This window comes from Ictidomys tridecemlineatus, chromosome 4 (assembly GCF_052094955.1).
Source record: "Ictidomys tridecemlineatus isolate mIctTri1 chromosome 4, mIctTri1.hap1, whole genome shotgun sequence".
In the NCBI taxonomy this organism is placed as follows: domain Eukaryota; kingdom Metazoa; phylum Chordata; class Mammalia; order Rodentia; family Sciuridae; genus Ictidomys; species Ictidomys tridecemlineatus.
The window spans coordinates 201,884,176-201,905,158 of record NC_135480.1 but is presented as its reverse complement, the minus strand read 5'-3'; positions in this window follow the sequence as shown (position 1 = coordinate 201,905,158).

Genomic DNA, 20,983 nt, shown 5'->3' with positions numbered 1-20,983 from the left:
ATGCACTCATATGTGTACACTCTCACATAGAATCACCTAATCACACACCCACTCACACACACATATGCACCATCACTCACACTCACACCTGGCAGTCTGTGCACGTGGCCTCTCCTGCGCCCCGGCACCCTCGGGTGTGATCCCTCTGACTTGTGCCCAGGGGCAGAGCCGCCATGGCCGCTGTCTGCCTCTGGGTGTTGGTGAGATGGCCTCTCTTCCCACATGCGTGGGCCATTTTGATTTCTTTCGCAAATGGCGTCTGTCACACTTGCCTTTCTGGTTGTGCAAGAGCTACCCACCCGGGGCTGCGTTCCCTCCCGCCTGTCGCGCAGCCAGCCGCAGCCCTGCCTCAGCTCGGAGCTGTCTGTCCATGTGCTCATTTCGAATGCTCTCAGACATCCAATAGCTGCTCATTTTATTTAAGAAACACATAAGCATTAACATATAACTTTTTATTTAATAATCTGTGACAATCAAAACACTGGGTTTTCATCTTGGAGCTGCTCTGGGAGTCTTCCCGACCTCAAGATCGCATAAATATTCACCAGTATATTTTCCAGTAATTAAAAAAAAATTACTTCTAAAGCCTCGAACCTTGGATCAATCTGGAATTTATTTTCACAAAAGCTAGAAATCTATCTTTTCCCGATGGTTTCCTAATGTCGCCACATTATTCAGTCAAAATTCCATTATTATTTCCCTACTGAATTGGAATCCGCCTTTGACTGGAGTCAGTTTGCTGTGTCTTTGGTTGCTGTCTTCCGTGCTCTCCGCCAGCATCTCCCTGATTCAAGTCCTGCAGTTTTAAAACAGGCTTTGCTATCTTATGGGCAAAACTTCTCACTAATTCCTTCTTTTAAGAACTTTCATGGTGCAGCTCAGGGGGCTGAGACAGGAGGATCGCGAGTTTGAAGCCAGCCTCAGCAATGGCAAGGCGGGAAGCAGCTCAATGAGACCCTGTGTCCAAATAAAATACAAAACAGGGCGGGGATGGGGCTCAGTGGCTGAGTGCTCCTTGTATTTCCAGGTAAACTGTAGATTTAAGTCAACAATTTGCTGATGTTTTCTTTGTGCTTGTGTTAAATTTGTAGATGACTTTGGAGAAGATGGTCATTGATACAGTCATCAATTTTCCCATCCAGGAAAATGTCCAGTTTGAAATAATTTCTCCTTAGCTCTTTAGCAAACTCTCTTTTGGGTCCTAATATATTTTTCCCCAAGCATTCTACCCCCGAGCGACCCCCAACCCAGCCCCTTCTGATAATCTCCCATTTGACTGTCTTGAGTTTTGCAGGCAAACCACCTCTTCATCTGCCAGTAACGGTTCTTTGTTTTCTGCCATTTTTATGTCATCATAGGTCCCTGGCATGTCACGATTATTTGAGCTGGTGGGTTACAGTCTATGGTCTGGGAGCCACAGATAAGCTCAGGTTGGCTTGGTCACATGCAGCACCCCCTGTGACATCAGGGAGGAGAGGAGAATGTGAACCTGGGATTGTGCCGTGGAGACCACAGGTAGAGGACAGCCGGGTCAGCAGAGCCAGGGCCACGTTACGAGGTAGCTGCCACCTCGGCATCCCTGGACTCCCCCGCCTCAGCTGGGGTTCCCACTCTTCTGCACACAGTCCGCGTGCTATTGACCTTGGGGATGGACCCTCAGTGTCATGAATCATAAAAGCAGATTTTCCTCAGCTGGACCCTCTTTCCTGAAGTGTGATTTAATCACAGTCTATCATACACCTAGTGTTCTCCTGGACTCTCTTGGAGAGTATTTCATTTTGTGTTTCCCAACAACACTTATTTACAGAGGAACTTAATCTATACAGTTGACAGCACTGTTTTGTTAGGTTTGTACTAAACTCCTAAAATTTTAAATGAAACGTCCCATCTTTTCCATTTCTTTGGAAAATTATAAATTACATGTGTATTATCTATTCTTTGAGAGAACTCATACCACCTGGTGCCATTTTAGGGTCATCATTTTTAGAATGGAATTTGACGATGTCACATGCTTTTGATAGCTTCTCCCCAATCACAGGATGAAATGCAAAAAGAATACATTTTTTGGGGATGTGTGTGTGTGTGTGTGTGTGTGTGTGTGTGTGTGGTATTAGGAATTGAACTGAGGGGTTCTCTACCACTGAGCTCCATCCAAAGCCCCTTTTATTGTGAGACAGGGTCTTGCTAAGTGGCTGAGCTGGCCTCAACCTTGCAATCCTCCTGCCTCAGCCTCCAGAGTAGCTGGGATTATAGACATGCACCTCCACACCCAGAAAAATGCAAATGCTTCATCATGACATTTCAAAGACACTATGATTAGCTGCATCAGCTCTCGTGACCCCAGACCCTCTCCCCATACCCCAGACACACCCGGCTCCTGGACCCAAGAGGACAAGAACCACACTGTTCAGTTCACTGCAAATTCTCGGGCACCTTTGGCAGGAGTTGGCTGAGTTCTCGTGAAAGGCATCACTCCACTCTCATGGTTATCCTCATATGCGTTCACTGGTCATCCCTCCTGGGCCTGGTCACGTGCTGGCCCTGGGGAGAATGAATCCCACCCCCCACTTTCAGTATCCTGCTCTCTGGCTACTGGGGAGGCAGGTGAGCGACCGGAGCCTTGAACACAGAGGAGACTGCAGGAGGGGATGCTCCTGGGCATGCGGGAGCCCCTGGAGGCCCTCTGACCTAACCTGGGAGGGAGAGGACACACTTACCAAGAGACTCTCTTGCAAGCTACAGCTTCCTGGAGGAGGTGACCCCATTTAGTCTACATGATAAGGAGCAGGGGGTGGAGGGTGGGCAGGTCACTCCATGCTAGGGGGACCCGAACCAAAGACAAGAAAGGAAGAACCAGCATGGCGTCTGCCATGTCCACTGGAGGTGATTGCCAGTGTCCCCCTGCACGTGTCCTGGGTCTGCCCAGGACCCCACCAGCACAGCAGCCAGAGTGAAGGTGTGATGTGTCTATCCCACCCTCACTGTCTCCAGATGAAATCCAGAGCCCTAAGCACCAGGGACAAGATGCTGCCTGGTCTGGTCCCTGTGTTCTGAATTCGCCTGGTCACTGTTCCAGCCATTGTCTTTCCTGGGATTGGCCAGACCTCCCAGCTCAGGACCTCGACCAGCTATGCCCTCTGCCTGGAGCCCCACACCAGGTCTCCCCAAAGGTCACCAATAGGGAGGCTGACCTTGACTCCTGTCTCACACAGCCACTCCTGTGGGGATCTCGTTGTCCTTAATCTGCTTTTTTTTCTCATATTAATGATGCTACCCAAGACAGACAGACAGACAGACACACGGATTTAAATTTTTTTATATCTATTTTACCTACTAGAATGGGAACCTCAAAAGAACAGGGATTTTGCCTCATTCTCTCTTGTAGCCCCAGTCCCAGGCCCCCATCTAGGAGAACGTGCTCAGTCACCCTAAGCAGCTGGGTGTGGCTGGGCACCAGCCGCAGAGAGCCACGTAGCTCAGCAGAGCCTCAGGATGGAGGAGAAGCTGGGGACGGTCACAGTGCCCACCAGGAGGAGGATGGGATGGAGGGATGGGACGGATTGACCACCAGTGAGAAGAAGGGCCCAGTGCAGACAGGAAACAGTGGAGGATTGGCTATGGGGCAGGGGTGGAGTGGCCAGGCAGACCTATGTCCAGGCTGCTGGCCATGGAGGAAGACGAGGCCATTCCCTGGCCTGGGGAGTCCTTGAAGGGAGACCCTGGTTTGGACACGTCAAAGCCTGGGCATCCCACTGCAGGTATGTGGAAGGTGAGGGCCAGGGGGGCCTGGGGCTCAGGAAAGAGGCCTGGGCTGGAGAGAGAGGTCTCTGGCGGGAACATGGGCCATTCTGTCACGTCACCGTACTCATCACCTTGGTCAAAACAGGCTTTCGTCGAGTGCTTTGTACGGCCCAGGCCTTGGGCTCGGAGCGGAGGCAGAGTTGGACTTGTTCTGCGGTCCAGGGGCTCTCCACCGCTGAGCGCCACCTCCAGCCCTTTAATTTTTAGTTTGAGACAAAATCTGGCTAGGTTACCCAGGCTGGCCTGGGATTTGCTCTCCTCCAGCATCTGGCCTACACACTGTGCCCCACCACGATGGGTTTTTAGTGGTGCTTCTGTATGATCCAGTGATGCTCTGTCCACGTCTCACAAACAGCTCTCTGGAGAAAAACGTCCTATCTGTAGAGTTTGCCCGTTTCAGGCTACTGACATGATGTCACCACGGAGCTGGGAGATGTGGTGACCATCTGCTGTAGCAGATCTTCAGGGCCCCCCACAGTTCCCCGTGATAAAGGCTCTGCCTCAGTGTGGCTCTCCTGGGAGCTGGGGGGGCCCCCGAGGAGATGGGGCCTAGGTGACTAGGAGGTATTTTGGTCCCTGGGTGTGTGTCCTTGGAGGGGACTGGGGGCCCCAGTCTTTCCTTTCTCTTTGCCTCCCTGGCTGCAAGGGGAACAATTTTGCTCTGCCAAGCACTTTCCCCGTGATGTGCTGTGTGGCCACAGGCCAAAAAGCTTTTTTTCTTTATCAGTGTTTATGTCAGGTATTTGTTACAGCAGCAGAAAGTTGGCTATCACACTCCATCGTGCGGTATTTCCACCCCAGGAAAAACAGACATAGGCCCAAGAGCTTAGGTGACAGTGAAAGGAAGTCCATCGACAGGAATGGCCGAATTTGAAGTATTCATTACTTTTGATTTGAATATGACTTATTGCGTTGTGAATTTAAACCTTGAGCCATGCCTGTGTTGAATAACCAGCCCACAGAATCAATTCCTGAAACAAAAGGTTAACAAAAGGCTCTCTTGAAAGCCGGTATGACAGTCATGCCAAGATGTAGACGCTGTCATCAGGGAGATGAAGTGAGGACGCCCAGATAGTAAATGGTACAGCTGGGTATTCTTTTTTTTTTTTTTTTTTTTGAGTCAGGGTCTCGCTGAGTTGCTTAGGGCCTTGCTAAGTTGCTGAGGCTGGCTTTGAACTTGTGATCCTCCTCCCTCAGCCTCCCGAGCCACTGGGATTACAGGTGTGCACCACCGCATCGGGTCCGCTAATTACTTCTTGAGCAAGTGATTCCTGTCCCAGGGCCTCAGTTTCCTCATCTGTGAAGGAAGAGATTGGAGACTGGATGAACTAACCCTCATGAAGCCACCAGCATTCAGTCAATGCTTGGCAAAGGGGCACCAGAGCTGGTGGAGCCCGGGGAGATGGGGCCTAGGTCACTAGGAGGGCACTGCTGTGATCGTGATGATGATCAGGACCTTGGACCCTGCCCCGCAGGTGTCCATGGGCTAGTGAGTGAGGAGGATGGCGGTAAGTGTGTGCCTGTTCGTAGGATTCGGATTCAGAAGGACCCTGCGTGGAGGCTGCGTTTGGACAGGACTAGCCTGAGAGAAGGCGGTCCGTGGGGTCGGGGCGAGGCGTCCCGCTGACGGTCCTCAACAAGCAGAGGAGGAGGCAGAGGGGCATGTGGAGCTCAGGCCGCCTGGAGATGAGGCGGGAGCTGGCGGGAAGCCTGCTGAGCGCTGGCTGGGGCCTGGACTTTCTTCTGAGGGTAGTAGGGAGCCACGGCAGACTGCCGGGCAGGGTGTGGCAGACTCAGATGGGCCTCTGGGAACACCAGGGGGACTGCAGTGGGGGGAGGCCAGGAGGGGCTAGAGTGACCGCAGCGGCCCTCCAGGGAGCCTGGCTGGGGCTGAGGGTGTCCAAAGACACAGGCTCCCTGGCCCCTCCCTTCGGGCACCTACTGGGAAGGGCGGCCGGACTCCCTCCCCTTCTGCCCCTGCCCAGTCCCAGCAGCTAATCCTAGTGACACTGGGTCCTGGGGCTGGGGCGGGGCGGCCGGGCAGCTGGCCTCAATTAGCTGGGGAGCCGGGTCTGGACAGTGTCATTAGGAGAAAACCAGAGCCCGGTCATAAACTCTAATGAATGCATTAATGGAAGGCTTGTGCGCCTCAAAGGGGAAAAAAAAAGTGGGTCTAAATAAAGTTATTAACACAGCCCACCTGTGTTCGGCCCTCGGCCTCTATTGTTCAAATAGCCCATTAGCTCCCGAGGCGGCCGGCCTTGGAAGGCAGCCTCCTCTCTGAAGCAGACTTTAACTGCGTTCATATAATTCAATTAGATTCCGCAGTCCTGATCCAGAGGCATCGCTGGGCTTTCATCTTGGTAATGGCCTGCAGGCTGGAGCGGGGCGCAGGGGGTTAAAAAGCCGGGCTGGAACCTGCCTATGGCCCGACTCACCCCTGCACCCAGAGGGGCCTCAAGTGAGGTTCCTGGGGCAGCGCCCTGCCTCCCGCCCACATGCTCACGGATGCTGGTCCCTGCCCGGGATTCGCACTCAGACCCCCTCGTGCCTTCTCCATCAGGTATGGGGCCTGTCACCCCCATTCCATCCGTCCCCCTTGACCAAGGGCTCAGCGTGCCCTGGCCCCCGACTCCACTCAGCCAGCCCTATTAATAAAGAGTTAAGAAAATTCATTAGGAAGTGGGCCTTTTATAGATTCTGTTAAAGCCTTCTTCCTACTTCTGTCACTGAGAAAGGATAAAAATCCTTTTATCACTCTACAACTTGTTAATGTCCCGCCCCGGGAGCACTTCATCTGTAATAAACATCTTCACAAAATATGCATCCCCGGGGAGCAGCGTTAATTTCCTCAAGGCCTCACACATGTGAGGGATTTTATTGCCTGCAGGTGCTTCACGATATTGCGTGGGCTTCTAATAATCGGCCAGTAAACCGCAGGTAGCGCCTCTGAGAGCCATGGCTCTGTGCACCTGTCCACAAAGGGCCTCCACACACCGCACCTCCACCTCCAAGGCCCAGCCCTGGCCCGGCCGCTCCCGAGCCCGGCCTGCCCCCCACCTGCCCCTCAGGACGCTGACAGGTAAGTTCTCAAAGTCTCTCACCTCCTGGACCCACTTCCAGAACGTTGGGGGCGCCGGGATTTGCTTCCCTTAGTGCCAGGAGAATCCCCCCTGGAGCCTGCAGGCTCGGCGGGGAGGGCAAACCCGGGCCCGGGACCTGCTCTCTGGCATTTCTTGGGTCTCTCCCCTCACCCGTCCTGAGTCCCTGCCGTTCCGCTCTGCCGAGGAAACGTGATTATCGACAGATTTAACTTCCCGTTTTCTTAATAACTGAGATGGAGGAAAAAGCGAGCTTGCCTCTCTCCTAAGTGCGATTCAGACAAAAATGGGTTTTGCATATCTTAAGGGCAATTTTCCGAATGTTAAAAATAATTGCTAGAAAAACGCGTCGTGTAGCTCAGTCAGGAGGAAAAAAATCACTCGAGGAGTAATTAGAAGTTTGCATTTAATAAATATCTTTCTACTCTCTGGGATTCACTCCAAGTTTTGATCATCCGATGAATCTCGAGGTCCATGTGGGTGTCGGTCTGCGGTCGTGGTACACGGCCGGGAGCTGGGGTGCCACTGGGACTCATTCCTAAGACACTGTGAGCTGGGGACCCAGCTGCAGGCTCCTGGGGCATCGCAGGGGGTGGGGGAGGAGGGGCTGCTCAGGTGGGCGCAGAGGACTGACAAGATGACCTCTCCAGCCCCTCCTGGGAGAGGTGGCTCTGAGGACCAGGGCTTGGGACAGTACGATCACTTCTAATCAAAGGCAGCTTATGCTGTCTCTGGACACTCAACACGGGGCATTTCCAGGTCACCTCCACGCTGCTGGGTCTCTGAGAAACAGGACCTGAGGTTGGGGGGTGGCGGGAGCGCCCGGGAGCTTGGTTCTTTGTTCAGACCTGTGACCCCGAGCGTGGGTGTTACGTCCCCTGGCCTTGTCAGCTGGGTACCCACAGTGACTTGGGCCATGCACATGCCACCCTGGGGAAGCCTGGGAAGGGAGAGGCCACTGGACTCGGCCCTCTTGTGGCTGTCGGGGACACCACAGGGGTCCACAGAGACTTCCAGGAAGAGCCCTCAGATGGACCCGGGAGCGCCGAGGAGGGAGCGTGAGCCAGGGGCGCAGAATCCGCCAGGCTCAGCGTCCAGGGCTCCAGGGTAGAGCCAAGCCCAGACAGGCCTGCACATGGCTGGCCCGGGCTGGGGAACGGTGACGCAACCGCACTGTCCCTCTGTACGGCGCCAGTGAGGAGGTGAGCCCACCGCCCTGTGACTCTCGTGGGTCAGGCCCGAGCCTCAGGGCTGTGTCTGGAATTTTCCTTAAATAAACCCGACAGGTGAGGGAGCTGCGGTCTAAGAGGAGAGGTCGTTTGCCCAAGGTCACCGGTGAGAGTGGAGATGCTGAGGATGGCCTAGAACTGAAGCAGAGGGCCCCACCCGAGTCCCCTCCTGGCCTCTCCACCGGGCCTTCCAGGGATGTGATAGTCCCCATTTTCCAGACGACAAGCTGAGGCTCAGCCGGCAAAGGTGGGGCCTGGCTTGGCCCTGACAGTGGCCTCCTTTCCCCCTACACGGCTGCCCCTCCCCCACCTCCCTGGCTGGGAAGGGAGAGGGGTCATTCACCACCTGCCCCCACCTCCACTGGTCAGCCTGGCCTGGCCCTGCAGAGTCGTAGGAGGGCTGGGGAGCCTGGAGCAGCTTCAGAGTCACCGTGGACATGATGAAAGCCCTAGATCGTGGGGCCCAGCTGAAAGGTTAGAGGAAGCGGGATTATTCTGCCCAGGGAGCGGAAGGCCCAGGGGGCAGGAGCCCTGGCTAATGGAGAGCACCAGATGCTGGCCAGCTGTGCTCCGTCTCCCTGGAGGCCCAGCAGGACCAAAGGGCTTGTCCTACAGCAGGAGGGAGTTGGGAGGGATAGGAGAAAGAACTGGCTGAAGGAGTGGTTAGGGTTGAAAGAGTGACGCAGCCTCACCCTGAGGAGCTCCTAGCTGGCTCTCGGGACCTGAGGGGGTCCGTAGGCCAGGAAGGCAAATGGTGGTGATACGTGGCTTTTATGTGCAGTGGGCGGAGGGCCACTGGGAGAGTTGGCCTTGAGAAACTTGCTCTCGTCTTCTGAGTCCCCCCACGCCACCCACCTGCCATGTGGACCAGAGGCCGAGCCCCCGGGCAGGGCTGGTGGGTCTCTGAGGCCGTCTCCCAGGTTTGGGGCCGCCCATGAGCGGTCAGGGAAGCCGCAGGGCTCAGAGGCCGGGCCCAGGGGCTGGCCACGGGGCCACAAGTCATGTCAAAACCCTCAGTGGCCAAAGCTCCTAAAACGTCATGGCCCCCACCCTCAGAGTCGTTAAGACAAGTGGCACTGCTCGGTGAGGCGGGTTTTAGGGGGGCCTGTGAGTTCTGGTCCCTCCACCAGGAATTCAGCCTCGGCACCTCCCAAGCCCCGGCTCGGAACGAGGGAATACAAAGGGCTGGGGCGCGGCTCAGTGGTAAAGGCCTCTGGGTTTGGTCCCGCACCACGGTGTCCCTGTTCCGCTGGTGGCCTGATGCTCAGCCCGGCCTCTTCCTAGAGATGCGTGTCCTCGGGGTCAGGCAGGGAGGGTCTCTCAGCTGTGAGGCCGGTGGATAGAGGTGTGAGGAGACCGGAAAGGCCCCTCGCGGCTGGCACACGGCGACCCCTGCCCTTCCTCCAGGTCTCGGCCTCGTCCCCAACCTCCGCTGGGGGCTGCAGAGCGAGGAGTGGGGGCCCCTCCCGGCAGCCTGCGGCCCGCCAGTCCCGGTTCCCAGCCAGACACAGCGGCTGCTTCTTCATGACTCAGTTTAGCTTCTAGAAGGAAAAATGGGATGTCACTGCTCGGCGTCCTCAGCCCTATTTAGAGCCCAAAGCTGGGGCTCTCGATAAAACCCAGGACGCGCCATTGAGCGCGAATATCAGATAAAGCGGCAGGACTCATTTTCAGCCTAAGCGTGTCCCATGTCATTTTGGGGATACTTACACTAAAAAAAAAAAAAGAACTTATTTATCTGAAATTATAATTTAACGGGGTACCCTGATTGCTATTTGCCAAGTTTGGCAACCCTCTATTCCCAGAGCCCCGTCTTCACTGGGTGGCCCCAGCCCCTCATGGGGGAACTTCCCGGCTCCTTCTCTGGCAGCTGAAACCGGGTCAGAGCCGCTTGCTCTCAGCTCGTGGAGACACGAGGAGGCTGTGATCATCCCCTTTCTGCTGCAAAAGGGCAGACAGTGCATTTCCTTGTGACATTGTTCTCGTGATATATATATTTTTGGAGGAGAATGGCTCAGGAGGGGAATGACTTTTCGGGGAAATGAGCCATTTTGGGGCTTGCCGTGTGCAGAGAGCTCGGCGGTGCCGGCCAGCGCTGCCCCTCTGACCTCGGGTTTCTCTGGAAGGATGTGGAAACCAGTGGAAGGGAAGCTTTCCGTCTGGTGCCTCTGGGATCGTCTCGATTTACAGTTTGCTAGGACACAGCTGGATTTTTAAGGGTTAAAATGGAAGAAAAAAAAAAAAAAGACAAAAATGCCCCCAAAAGTTCCCTGAGTGGCCCTGGGAATATGGTTCCTGGGATCAAGGGGATTTCATTTTTCAAATTGTTGAGGGCTTTTTTTTTTTTTCCCCCAAAAAAATTATTTCCAAAAGGGCCATTGCAATTGCACAAGATATTCAGAAAGGCTCTTTCTTTTTCTTTCTGGACAAAGATGTTAAAGACAAGTTGTTTGAATGGAACAATTGGGAATAAAACATTTGCAGAGTCAAATATCAACTGACCACGAAAAAGGGAAACACAAAAAGGAACAAAACTGCACACTAGACACAGCCCTGGCATTAGATTTTCTTAAAGGTATTTTCATGTTTGAATTTCTACTTTGGGACACTAGTCTATAATCATATTTAGCATCAAAAACGCCATAACTGAAACTTCAACCCTTGACTACTTTCTCTTACTTTTTCCAAGCATTTGATGGCTTTTAAAATTATCTTGAAAAATTAAAAAAATATATATATATTTTAGTTGTAGATAGACACAATACCTTTATTTTATTTATTTTTATGTGATGCTGAGGATCAAACCCAGGGTTTCACATGTGCAAGGCAAGCACTCTACTGCTGAGCCACAGCCCCAACCCCAAAATTTTCAAAAAAAATTTTGAAATTTTTAATGGATTAAAAACCATAAAATTTGTAAATATTAATGGGGTACCATGTTTGTCAATATCACATAATGTTTAAATCCGTTTACATGTATTTATGTCCTCAAACACTTATCATTTCTTTGTGGTGAAAACTTTCAAAATCCTTTGTTCTCTGTTTTGAAATGGACGGTACATATTGGCCTGTATAGTCGGCCTTCTGTGCAACTCTTGTGCCTATCTGACTATAACTTAGTCCCCATAACCAACCCTTACCCAGTGTCCCCGGGTCACCACTGTTGTACTCTCAATTTCTATGAGATCAACTTTTCTAGATTCCACATGAGTGAGATCTTGCAGTACTTGTCTTTCTGCCCCGACTTTTTTTTTTTTTTTAAACATCTTCCTGGACCAAGAGAAATATTCCAATGTGGGGAGATCATGTACTCAGATATTTCCTTTCTAGAATGGTCTTCAAAGGCAATCAGGTTCTGCTCTCAAGACGGCACATTTTGCAAAGGCCGAAAAAACAAAACAAAAACCTAAAAGAAATTCCTGGTCCCGGTTTCCACCAGAATCCAAACCAGAGGTGTCTCTTCAGACTTGGCAAGGTCCCAACTATGGGACCTGTCACTGAGGGCAGAGCCCTGCCGAAACCCAAGGGATCAACACCGGAGCCTGTACCCCACTTCCCATCCCTCTTCCCTCTCGGAGCGTAGACCCCAGATGGATGCTCAGCCCCAGCCTGGAGCCGGGAGGTGCCGCTGGATGTCAATTACAGCCCAATTCCAGAGGTGCCATCAAAGAGTTAACCAGGATGTCCCAGTGCGCAAATGTGGGATAATTGGGAAACAAATTCTACAAACATCTTGAAAGGGGCAAAAGACCTTTGATCTTGCCATGGAGGGGCGGACATTGCCATGCCGTCTGCCTCTGGGGCCTGCACACATCTCAGGCCGGGCTGGAGGATGGCATCTTTCGGAGAAATCAGCCGACACCTAATTCCATCGAACCTTAATTATCCTAACTGGTTTCGTATGGCCCAAGGCATTTTCCCCAAAGATTAGAGGAGAAGGAGGGACTGACAAAATAATTAAATATGCAATTTGCCAAGCGTGGACAATATGGCTTTGAAATCACCTTTTCAGGAAGTTTTACCGCTTGTTCATTGACATGTATATTGCAGACTTCAGACTTTTATTTAAGCTCTTTTGATTGCCTTAATGGATTAATACCCGAGTACCATCAGCGAGGGGCAGAGACTCGGGCTGTTTCTAATTTCGCGAATATTGCGCCCGCTTCCTCTGGTGTTATGACAAAAACAAGTATATCGGCCTTGCCTTCTCACTTCAAGCACATGCTGATCCCCCAAATAATTGCCTGATGGCAGAATCCGCGTCTCACACGTGTTGTCCGTTACAGGAAACTCTCGTGGTGCCAGGGCCGGGGCGGTGGCCTGGGCAGGCCTGGGTTGCGTGCTTTTGGGTCTTGGATCCATTTGGGTGGTATTCTCAAAATGAGTCTGTGTCTCCGGACAGCAGGACGCCTCTCAAACTAAGGCCCCGGCAGCATCCCGGGGTGCGGAGGAATGTGTTACTGTCCTTGCTTATAACTCCTGACATGGGTAAGAAACATTCCACACGGCTGGGGGTGGGGGAGGCTGCTGGTCGGGATTTGGAGAAGAATCTCGGCTGGGCTCAGACCCTGCAGCCTCCAAGGGAGGCATCCGGAAACCGGAGCTGGGAGTTTGCTCTGAGGGAATAGTTTGCATTCTGTACTCGTGATGGGGAGAGTCAGAGTCCATGAGGGGGAATCGGCGGGAATGAGTTGGCTCCACTCCCATCTTTTGGCCAAGCTGAGTGTCTGGGGACCCGAGGACCGGGCTCCTGGGGGCGATTCCCTCTGGTCTGGGACACCTATGTCATCCTGTGGACAGGAGGAGATCGCTGTGGACTTGCGGGGCGTCTGGTTCGAGGATCGGTGGAATGGAGGGAACCTAGAAAAAAGACCCAGAGGCCGAGGAGGGACCTGCGTGGCCGGTGGCGTGCTCTGGCTGGTGCGCGCATAGACTGCGGGCGCGCCTTTGAAGGAAGGGCAGGGCCTAATTGTCCCCGGGATGTGCCCAGTGGCCTGGCCTTTTCATCGTCTCAGAACTCCCTAATGAGGCTGCGGCCTCTCCTGGTGGGAGCCTCGCTCCCTGGAATGGGCTTTGACAAGGCGGACAGACCGTCTGGGATGAGTTACCGCCTTTCCTCTTTCCCTTTTGAACCCTGCGGTGGTTTTGCTCTTTCATGGCAAGCAGAGCAGGGACAAAGTCTCTGGTCTCTGTCCTCGGGCAGCACAGGCCATCCCTCCTCCTGGGACACCCAGGTGTCGGGGCGGGGAGACGGTGGACCCTGCGGGGACCCTGGCCTAGGCCACTGGCAGCTGGTGAGAAGGGGGACTTGCAGGACTCCATCTTCAGACCCCAGCATAGGCACCACCCAAACCGTACCTCAGCAAAGCACAGGCGCCCTGGGGCCTGGCGTAGGGACACGCTCAGGCCTGTGATGACAGCGGCATTGGCGATGACCATGCCAACTCCCGGTGTGCTCCTCTGCGCCAGGCCCTGAGCCAAGCGTTTGAGGGCACTACTTACTACAGGAGAGCTCTGTGCCTTTTATAGCAGAGCAAACGGGCTCAGGGTCTAGTGGCTTATTGGTCGGCGGCAGGAGGGGACCAGGTCTTGTCAAAAGAGAGTCCCCCTTTCAACTATTGGCCTTCTCCCCAAAGGGGTGGAAGCCCCAGCTGGCCCTCAGGCCCCCTGGACACATTTCGAGGTGGACCATCCTGCCTGTGTGTCCTCTTGCCAGCCGTAAGGCAGCTACAACCTGGATCATGGGCTCTGGCCACCTGCCCTGGCCACCCTGACCTCCCACTGTAGGACGCAGTGTCCAGGGGTCTCCCTGAGCCTGGGCGGGGGTGGGAGCAGCTGGGAGGGCAGTGCTGAGTCTCACACTGTGGCAGCAGGACAAGAAAGACCTTGGGTCTACAACAGCTGCCCCAGGAGGACCCGCAGCCAGGGGACTTGTCTCTGATGAATAAAACAAACACCTTGGGGTAGCCCTGTTATTGGGGGAGCCCTTCCTTCCCCGCTGTCCTGCCCGTGCTGGGGGTTCTCATGGGAGACATCCTGGTTTCAAAGGTAGCTTCAAAACACCTGCCCCATCTCCTAGCCCCAGCTGCCCTCCTCCTGGCCGGGTCCCACCTGCTGGCCCTCTAGCTTCTCCCCTGGGGGCCTCAACCTTCTCTAGGGAGCACCTCCCAGGAAGACCAGAAAGGCAGGTGAGACCACCCCCGTCCCTCGTCCCTGCTCTCTGCGGGCTGCCACTCTGTAAGGAGCGACTGCCTCTTTAGGACTTGTGACAGAGAGGGCACTGGTTGTGAGCGCCCCTTCGTGCCAGGGAGGGGGGCGTGGTCCTGCATGCCTGGTGGGGCTCTGATTCCGACTGTCATGGTTTCTGTGCCACCCACTTCACAGGTGTTTGGGACACACCCTAAGTGTGGGCACACCATGAGGGGAGAGCTGGGGACAGGTCTCCTATTGAAGTGCCTGGTCACAGCCTTCCCAGGGGTTCTCATGGGTCCCTGGAGGTGGAGTATGCGAGAAGCTCCAGGACCCCGTCTTACTGGGCTCAATCCTCAGGACGTCTCTGTGGGGAGAGGGAAGGTGAGCTCACACCCCACCAGAGGCATGGCCCCGGGGCTTGAGTCACTTGGTGGTGAGAACATCAACATGTAGAAAACTCTAGAGAACAGTCATCCCCACTTCCTGGGGTGCTAGTTACCTGTGGTCGACCTTGCTCCAAAAAATCAAACATCCACATAACTTTTATTACAGTACATTACTATACTTGTTCTATTTTATTATAATGTATATTGTTAATTCCTACTGCCCAATTTATAAACTGAGCTTTATCACAGGTCTGTGTAGACAAAAACAGCATGTGTATACAGTTGATATGCAGCACACATGAACCACCCATGGTTTCAGGCATCTCAGGACATGTTCCTGGGAGATGACGGGGCAGGGGGCAGGGGGAACATACTGTGAAGGCTTATGTGCCCACTCCCGATTCCAAAGTCATCAACATTTCACTGTCTTTGCTTTACGGTGTATACATACGTCTCTATCTATGTCTTTTTTACTGTAAGTTTGAAAATGGGTTCTAGACATTATCCCTAAATACTTCAGTGTCTATCTCTGAGAGGAAGGACATTCTCTTAACCACTTGCCACTTGAGGAGATAATGAATAGTAATCCAAGAGGTAGGGATTTTGAGAGTTCATCAAGACATCAGACTGGTATCTTAGAAAAACAAGAGATCCTGCAGAACAGTATTATTTGAAAGAGTCCCTTTGGTTTTGGTCCTCTGCAGAGCAGCTGGGGAGAGTAGACTGACACTGGTTATAAAATCGATGCATTCCATACAAGTAAGGGCTGCACACAGTAGGTGCTCAGCTGTGTTGTTAATCGTGGGAACATGAAGGGAGGCCATCGGACCACAGAGCTCATCTCCAAAGCTTCCTCCATGCTGAGCGTGGGGGGCTGCTCTTCTGGCTCTGCCCTGCCCTGCCCACAGGAGGGGGCAGGTAGGGAGAGGGGGCCCCAGCAAAGTACAGAGCTGGTTTGGATCTCTGTGGGACCTGGGATGATTGGAGTACCCCCAGGTCCCTGGCTCCCCTTGGAGCATTAAAGCTAGGTTTTGGCAAGGTCTACGTGTGTTCCCACATAGGTGAGTCCACACCCTGTGTGACGTTAGAAGTGGGGTTTGGGTACAAAAGAATATTATTCAGCCTTTAAGAGAGGAGAGATTTTGACCCATCCTATGACATGCGTAGACCTAGAGGACATTCTGCTAAGTGAAATACACCAGCTGCAAAAAGATGATACTGTATGAGTCCGCTTCTGTGAGCTCCCTAGAGAAGTCAGACCCGGAGACAGAAAGTGGCTTGGAGGTGGCCAGGGGTCGAGGGGGAGGACGAATAGGGAGTTAGTATTTAATGGGGACTGTTTCAGTTTTGCAAAATGAAAACCGCTTTGGAGATGGATAGAAGTGGAAGTGGCACAGATCTGGGAGTGTGCTCATCATGCTGAGCTGCACTTAAAAATGGTTAAGAGGGCAAATTTTGTTATGCGTATTTTAGCACTTTTTTTTTTTAAAGTGGGATTTTGGTGCCTGTGACTAGGTACATTATACAGTTTCCCATTTCAGATGATGGTGCGTCCCCCTACCCCACCCCCACTTTTGTGACATTACAGCTCACGGCTGTTCCTAGGGAAGCCAGAATATTGTCAACTGGAGACCATCTAATGAAGCCAAAGCCATGCTTTGGGGATGGTATGAACTTAGGACCCCAGACTTGCTGGTTTCTGGAAATGCCACTGCGCTGGAAACGCGTCTCACCAGCCAGGAATGAAACAGAGGCATTTTGTCAAAGGAAAGAACTTGATGAAAAATTGGTATATGAAAGCCGATTTTTGGCATGTTTTCACGTTTTAGTTTGTCAGAACACAGGGTAATAAATGTTCAACATGTTGTTTATTATTATGTATGGCTGATTTCTTTAGGATGATGATCCTCTTTTACAGTTCACCATAGAGTCATGCAGGGTGGGGTGGGAGTTCTAGAAGAATTCTAGAATGGGAGAGATGTTTTACATTTTATCCCAGCAGGACCATGGGGAAAGTGGTTTCTATTAAAAAAAAAATACAGAATAAACAGAGGAGGGGGCATCCCAGGCCCAGTCCTCCCACCATGTTTGGGTTGGGGGGTCATTATGGCACGGGGCTTTCTGGGGCCCTAGTCAGGAAGCCCAGGTTGGTGGCTGTGGGGGGCCGGTGTATGCTCTTGCTGATCCGCTGGTGGCTGAGACTGAGCTCTGGGGCCGTCTTTGTTCCTGGCCTGATGTCTGGGTGGCTGGTTTGTGGAATAATCAGCAGGAGCCTGGATGGGAGCAGCCAGGCAGCCCAGAAGCCGGTTCCTCCCGCTCCCCATCCCCTGTGCTGTGTGGATTCCCCATGGCCCGTCCTGTAGGAGAAAGGACCAGTGCGTGAGTTCGCTTCCTTTTCAATTCCTTCGGAAGATTTGGGTTGTAGCCGTGGGTCCCACGGTCCTCCGTGCACCTGGGCATTGAGTCTGGGTGAGGGTCCCACGTTTGTGTGCTCAGAATCCATGCAGAAAATAGGGTGACTTCCTGCCTGGACTGGCTGAAGTGGACAGGAGATGACCTGGCATCTGACCTCAGGGTTGCAGAAGATGGGCAGGCTTCCAGGGACATGGGGAACTGGGCTCTGACCCGAGCTCCACGATCTTGGTCAAAGTCAGGAAACTTACTAAAACCCAAGAGGGTCCACCTCTCCCTGGAGAGAGCTGGGGCCTGGTGCCCCAGGGCCAGGCTCTTGGCTGAAGCTTGTGTCTGTGCCAAGTCATGGCTCCAGCCTTCCACTTCAGTGCCAGGACCCTCTTTGGGAGGTTCCAGACCAGGGAACCAGGATCAGGGTAGCAGGGCGGCAGGTTCAGGGAGCCTTCCTGGGGGGGGAGGCGAGGCACTGGTCTGCGGCTCTCCAAGAGTTTCCATGTGGGTTCTGAGAGGAGGGCTCGAAGACGGAGGCTCCTAACCCTGAGGCTGGATTGGGTGGGACTGAGGGCAGGACAATACTCCCCCGACTCTGGCTGCACCTCGTCCTTTGGCATCTGGGGAGTTGGTGGAGGGGCTTGGAGGAAGGAAATGGGCCTCCCTCCCTTCAGGGCCATGTGTGCCACATTCCTGCTTTTGAGCATAGATATTGGCCAACAGGAGATGAGGAGGCTGGTTAGGGGACAGTTTGGGGTCCTCCCCCAAGATACAGCTCAGAAATACACCCAGCCAACCCTCCAGGGCCCCCGTCACCACCCGTGGTAGGAAATGCTTCTAAGAAAGTGGAGATGGATCTGAGAGCCCTGGCGGAGAGTGGCGTGTCCCAGCCAGGCCACCGTCTGCTCGCAGAGGGGCACTCGGCTCCTGCCCCTTCTGACCCGAAGCTCCTCCAGCGCCCCGCCACCACAGCCTCCAGCCGGGCAGCGGATCCTCCATAAAAGGATAAGGATCGCATTCTTCACTTTTTAAGTCGCACAAAAGCTGTATGCATAATTAATGTGCAATAAACGTGAGCGGCTGGAAATTAACTAAATGAAAAAAGGAATATACTTAATTGTGAAAATTTAATTTTGCCTTTATTCTTTTTCTTTCTTTCCCTCTCTCCCGCCCCTCTCCCCTGGCCTTTTACAACTTGTTATATTCTCGGGGCCGTCAGATCTTGCTGGAGATCGGAGTGTGAAGGACTCGCCTCCTGACCTCTTGCCAGGGAGCCGAGGATGAGATTAGTTCTAAGCTGCAGCCCCGGCAGAGGGTCCGAGAGTGCCCACGAGCGGGGTTATTATGTCACACAAAGGAATCTTGGAATCATCCCTCACGACCGTCCTTGGGGGGCCTTGGTGCCTGATTTCCAAGGCTTTGGTAGATGCAATTTTGAGAGTTGCTTTTGGAAACTTGGAGAGCAAGCCCCTCACGGTATTTAAAATTCCTAAAATGAATTCAGCGTTTGAGAAGTCGAAAGACTCCGTAAATTTCCATATATTCGAGCAAAATATTTTAAGCAATAACAAAGGCTCCCTTCTTGTTCTCCTATAATTTTTTAAAGGACAAGATCTTTTCTAGGTGGTAGGATTGGGTGGTGAAATTTCCCAGTGGAAAAATTTACTGGTGTACCCTTATTGTCACATTTCTTAATAAAACTTGGGGATTGAACTTCAAGAAATAACTCATCTCCTTGAAAGAGAATTTAAAATATATATATATATATTAAGAATAAAACTCTGTTAATAGAGATTTTAAAATGTGATTTATTTCACATACAACAACAATAACCCAAAATATCAAATCCTTGGAAATAAATCACTGCCGATCCCATCTCCCTATGTGCCAGCTGTTCCCTGCTCCTGCCCTCGTTCCCAGCCCTGGTCTATATCAGCAGATAATTTTTCAAGTAGCAGGAGAATCAGACGGAATCCAGAGTCATTTCAGCTGTTGGGGCAAAATTCTGTTTTTCAAAACACACTCGTTTGTCCTGGGCCGTTCACACCTGGCCCTTCTCATCTTTGCAAACAGTAATTCAGGATGTCTCTAGGTCATCCTACCACCAGATTGATTAATAACAAAATAAGCACAGAAGTCTCTTGCTGCCACTTCCACCCAGGTGCCCGGTCCTCCTTAAGGTGAGCTGCTGTCATCCGGGAGCTTCCTACAACCAGATCTGCGGCCGCACTTCACTCCTGACTGGCCAGCCGTGTGTGCGCTCCACCGCAGCCCAGCCGGTAGATGTGCTGCCTCTGTGAACAGGTGGCCCTCAGGAGGCTGAGGACAGGCGGTGGGCTGGGGCAGCAGGCAGATTCTGCAACCATCTTTAAGGACCAGCTTGGTTCCAGCCCAGACCCTCCACTGGCACCCAGCGGGGCCCCCAGACAGATCTGTGCATTAAACAGCTTCTGACACTAAAAATCCAGGTCCGCTGGCTGTTGTCATAGGAATGCAATATCCTCTGGAGGTCCCCTTATTAAAACCAAGGCTCACTGCTGCTGCCCGGGATAGATTTCTATTCCATTTGTATTGATCACGGGGAAATGTCTCATTCCCTGGTTGACAAATACTGCCAGCAGGGAGTTTGTGTTGGGAGGAAAACATTTGTTTCCACAGTGATTTGGGAACCCTGCGCTGGGACTGTGGTCATATTCTGGGGTCATGAAGGGGAAGCGCTGGCTATGATACAGTATTACAAATGGAGAATTGCAGTCTCGCACAACAATAGAGTCTGCAGGGGGCTTCAGAAATCATCTCCTGCAGCCAGTTCACTTCACAGATTCAGGGTCAAGGGAAGGGACTAGACTTACCTAGACTATGTCACAGATGTAGTAGTGCCTCTGGGAACTTACTCTGGAGATAACTCCTGTCGGGATAGGCAGAGGATATTCATCATCGCAGCATTGTTGGGAAGGACATATATGTGGAAAACCACCTCAATGTCCACCACAGAAGACTGCATAAAAATTATGGTATCAGATAGAATCATGTTAAATTGATGTCTTTGCTGGTCAACAATGGCTGGACACTGACAGCCATACGTGGGTCCATCTGCTGCATCTATTGCCTAGAATGGCATGCAGTCTTAGAAACGAGATGAACAAGCTCCCAAGTATATTATTAAATGAAAAAAAGCAAGCTACAAGCAATGTACCTGTTTGGCTCCATGTGTATTTTTTAAATGCAAACATACATACATTGCTGGGATAAACCTCTGTTGTTTGGAAGGAGACGTGAGAAACTGTCCAAGCTGGCTGCCTTGGGGACCTGAAGAGGGGGCTGAGCAAAGAGTGACAGCAAGGATGACTGTTTTACAGCCTTTGTGCCTTCTGAATTTCATGTGTATGGTAGGTATCAAGTCGCCATTTAAAAGAAAGATCCAAATGTCGGTGGAAAGCCCTCATCGGGAGTGAAGAACTTCTCAGGCCCTTCGGCCCCAGAAGTGGGCTTCAAGGCACTTCATCTCTCGGAGCCTCAGTTTTTTCATCTGCCAAGTGGGGGTAATGATGGCTTCTACGTCCCAGAGTGGAACTGGAAGTTTCCTTGAGACAAGAATGAGAAAGCTCGGCCCCATGGCCCAGAGAAGTCGGTCAATGTTGCGTGTGATTATAAACGACAAATGGTCTCACACACACATGTGGGTCCTTCTACTGACTTGCTTGGCACTTGGGTTTTCTTGGAAGAGACATTAAAAATAGCTGCGTGTGTTCAGAGTCCAGAGCTGAGACTGCTGAGTGTTATGTCTGTTTGGGGGACCCTTTGGGGGCAGTGGCGACGGCCCACGCTAAATTTACAGGGTGGGTCTGAGGCTTTTTTTTCTGAACTGGTA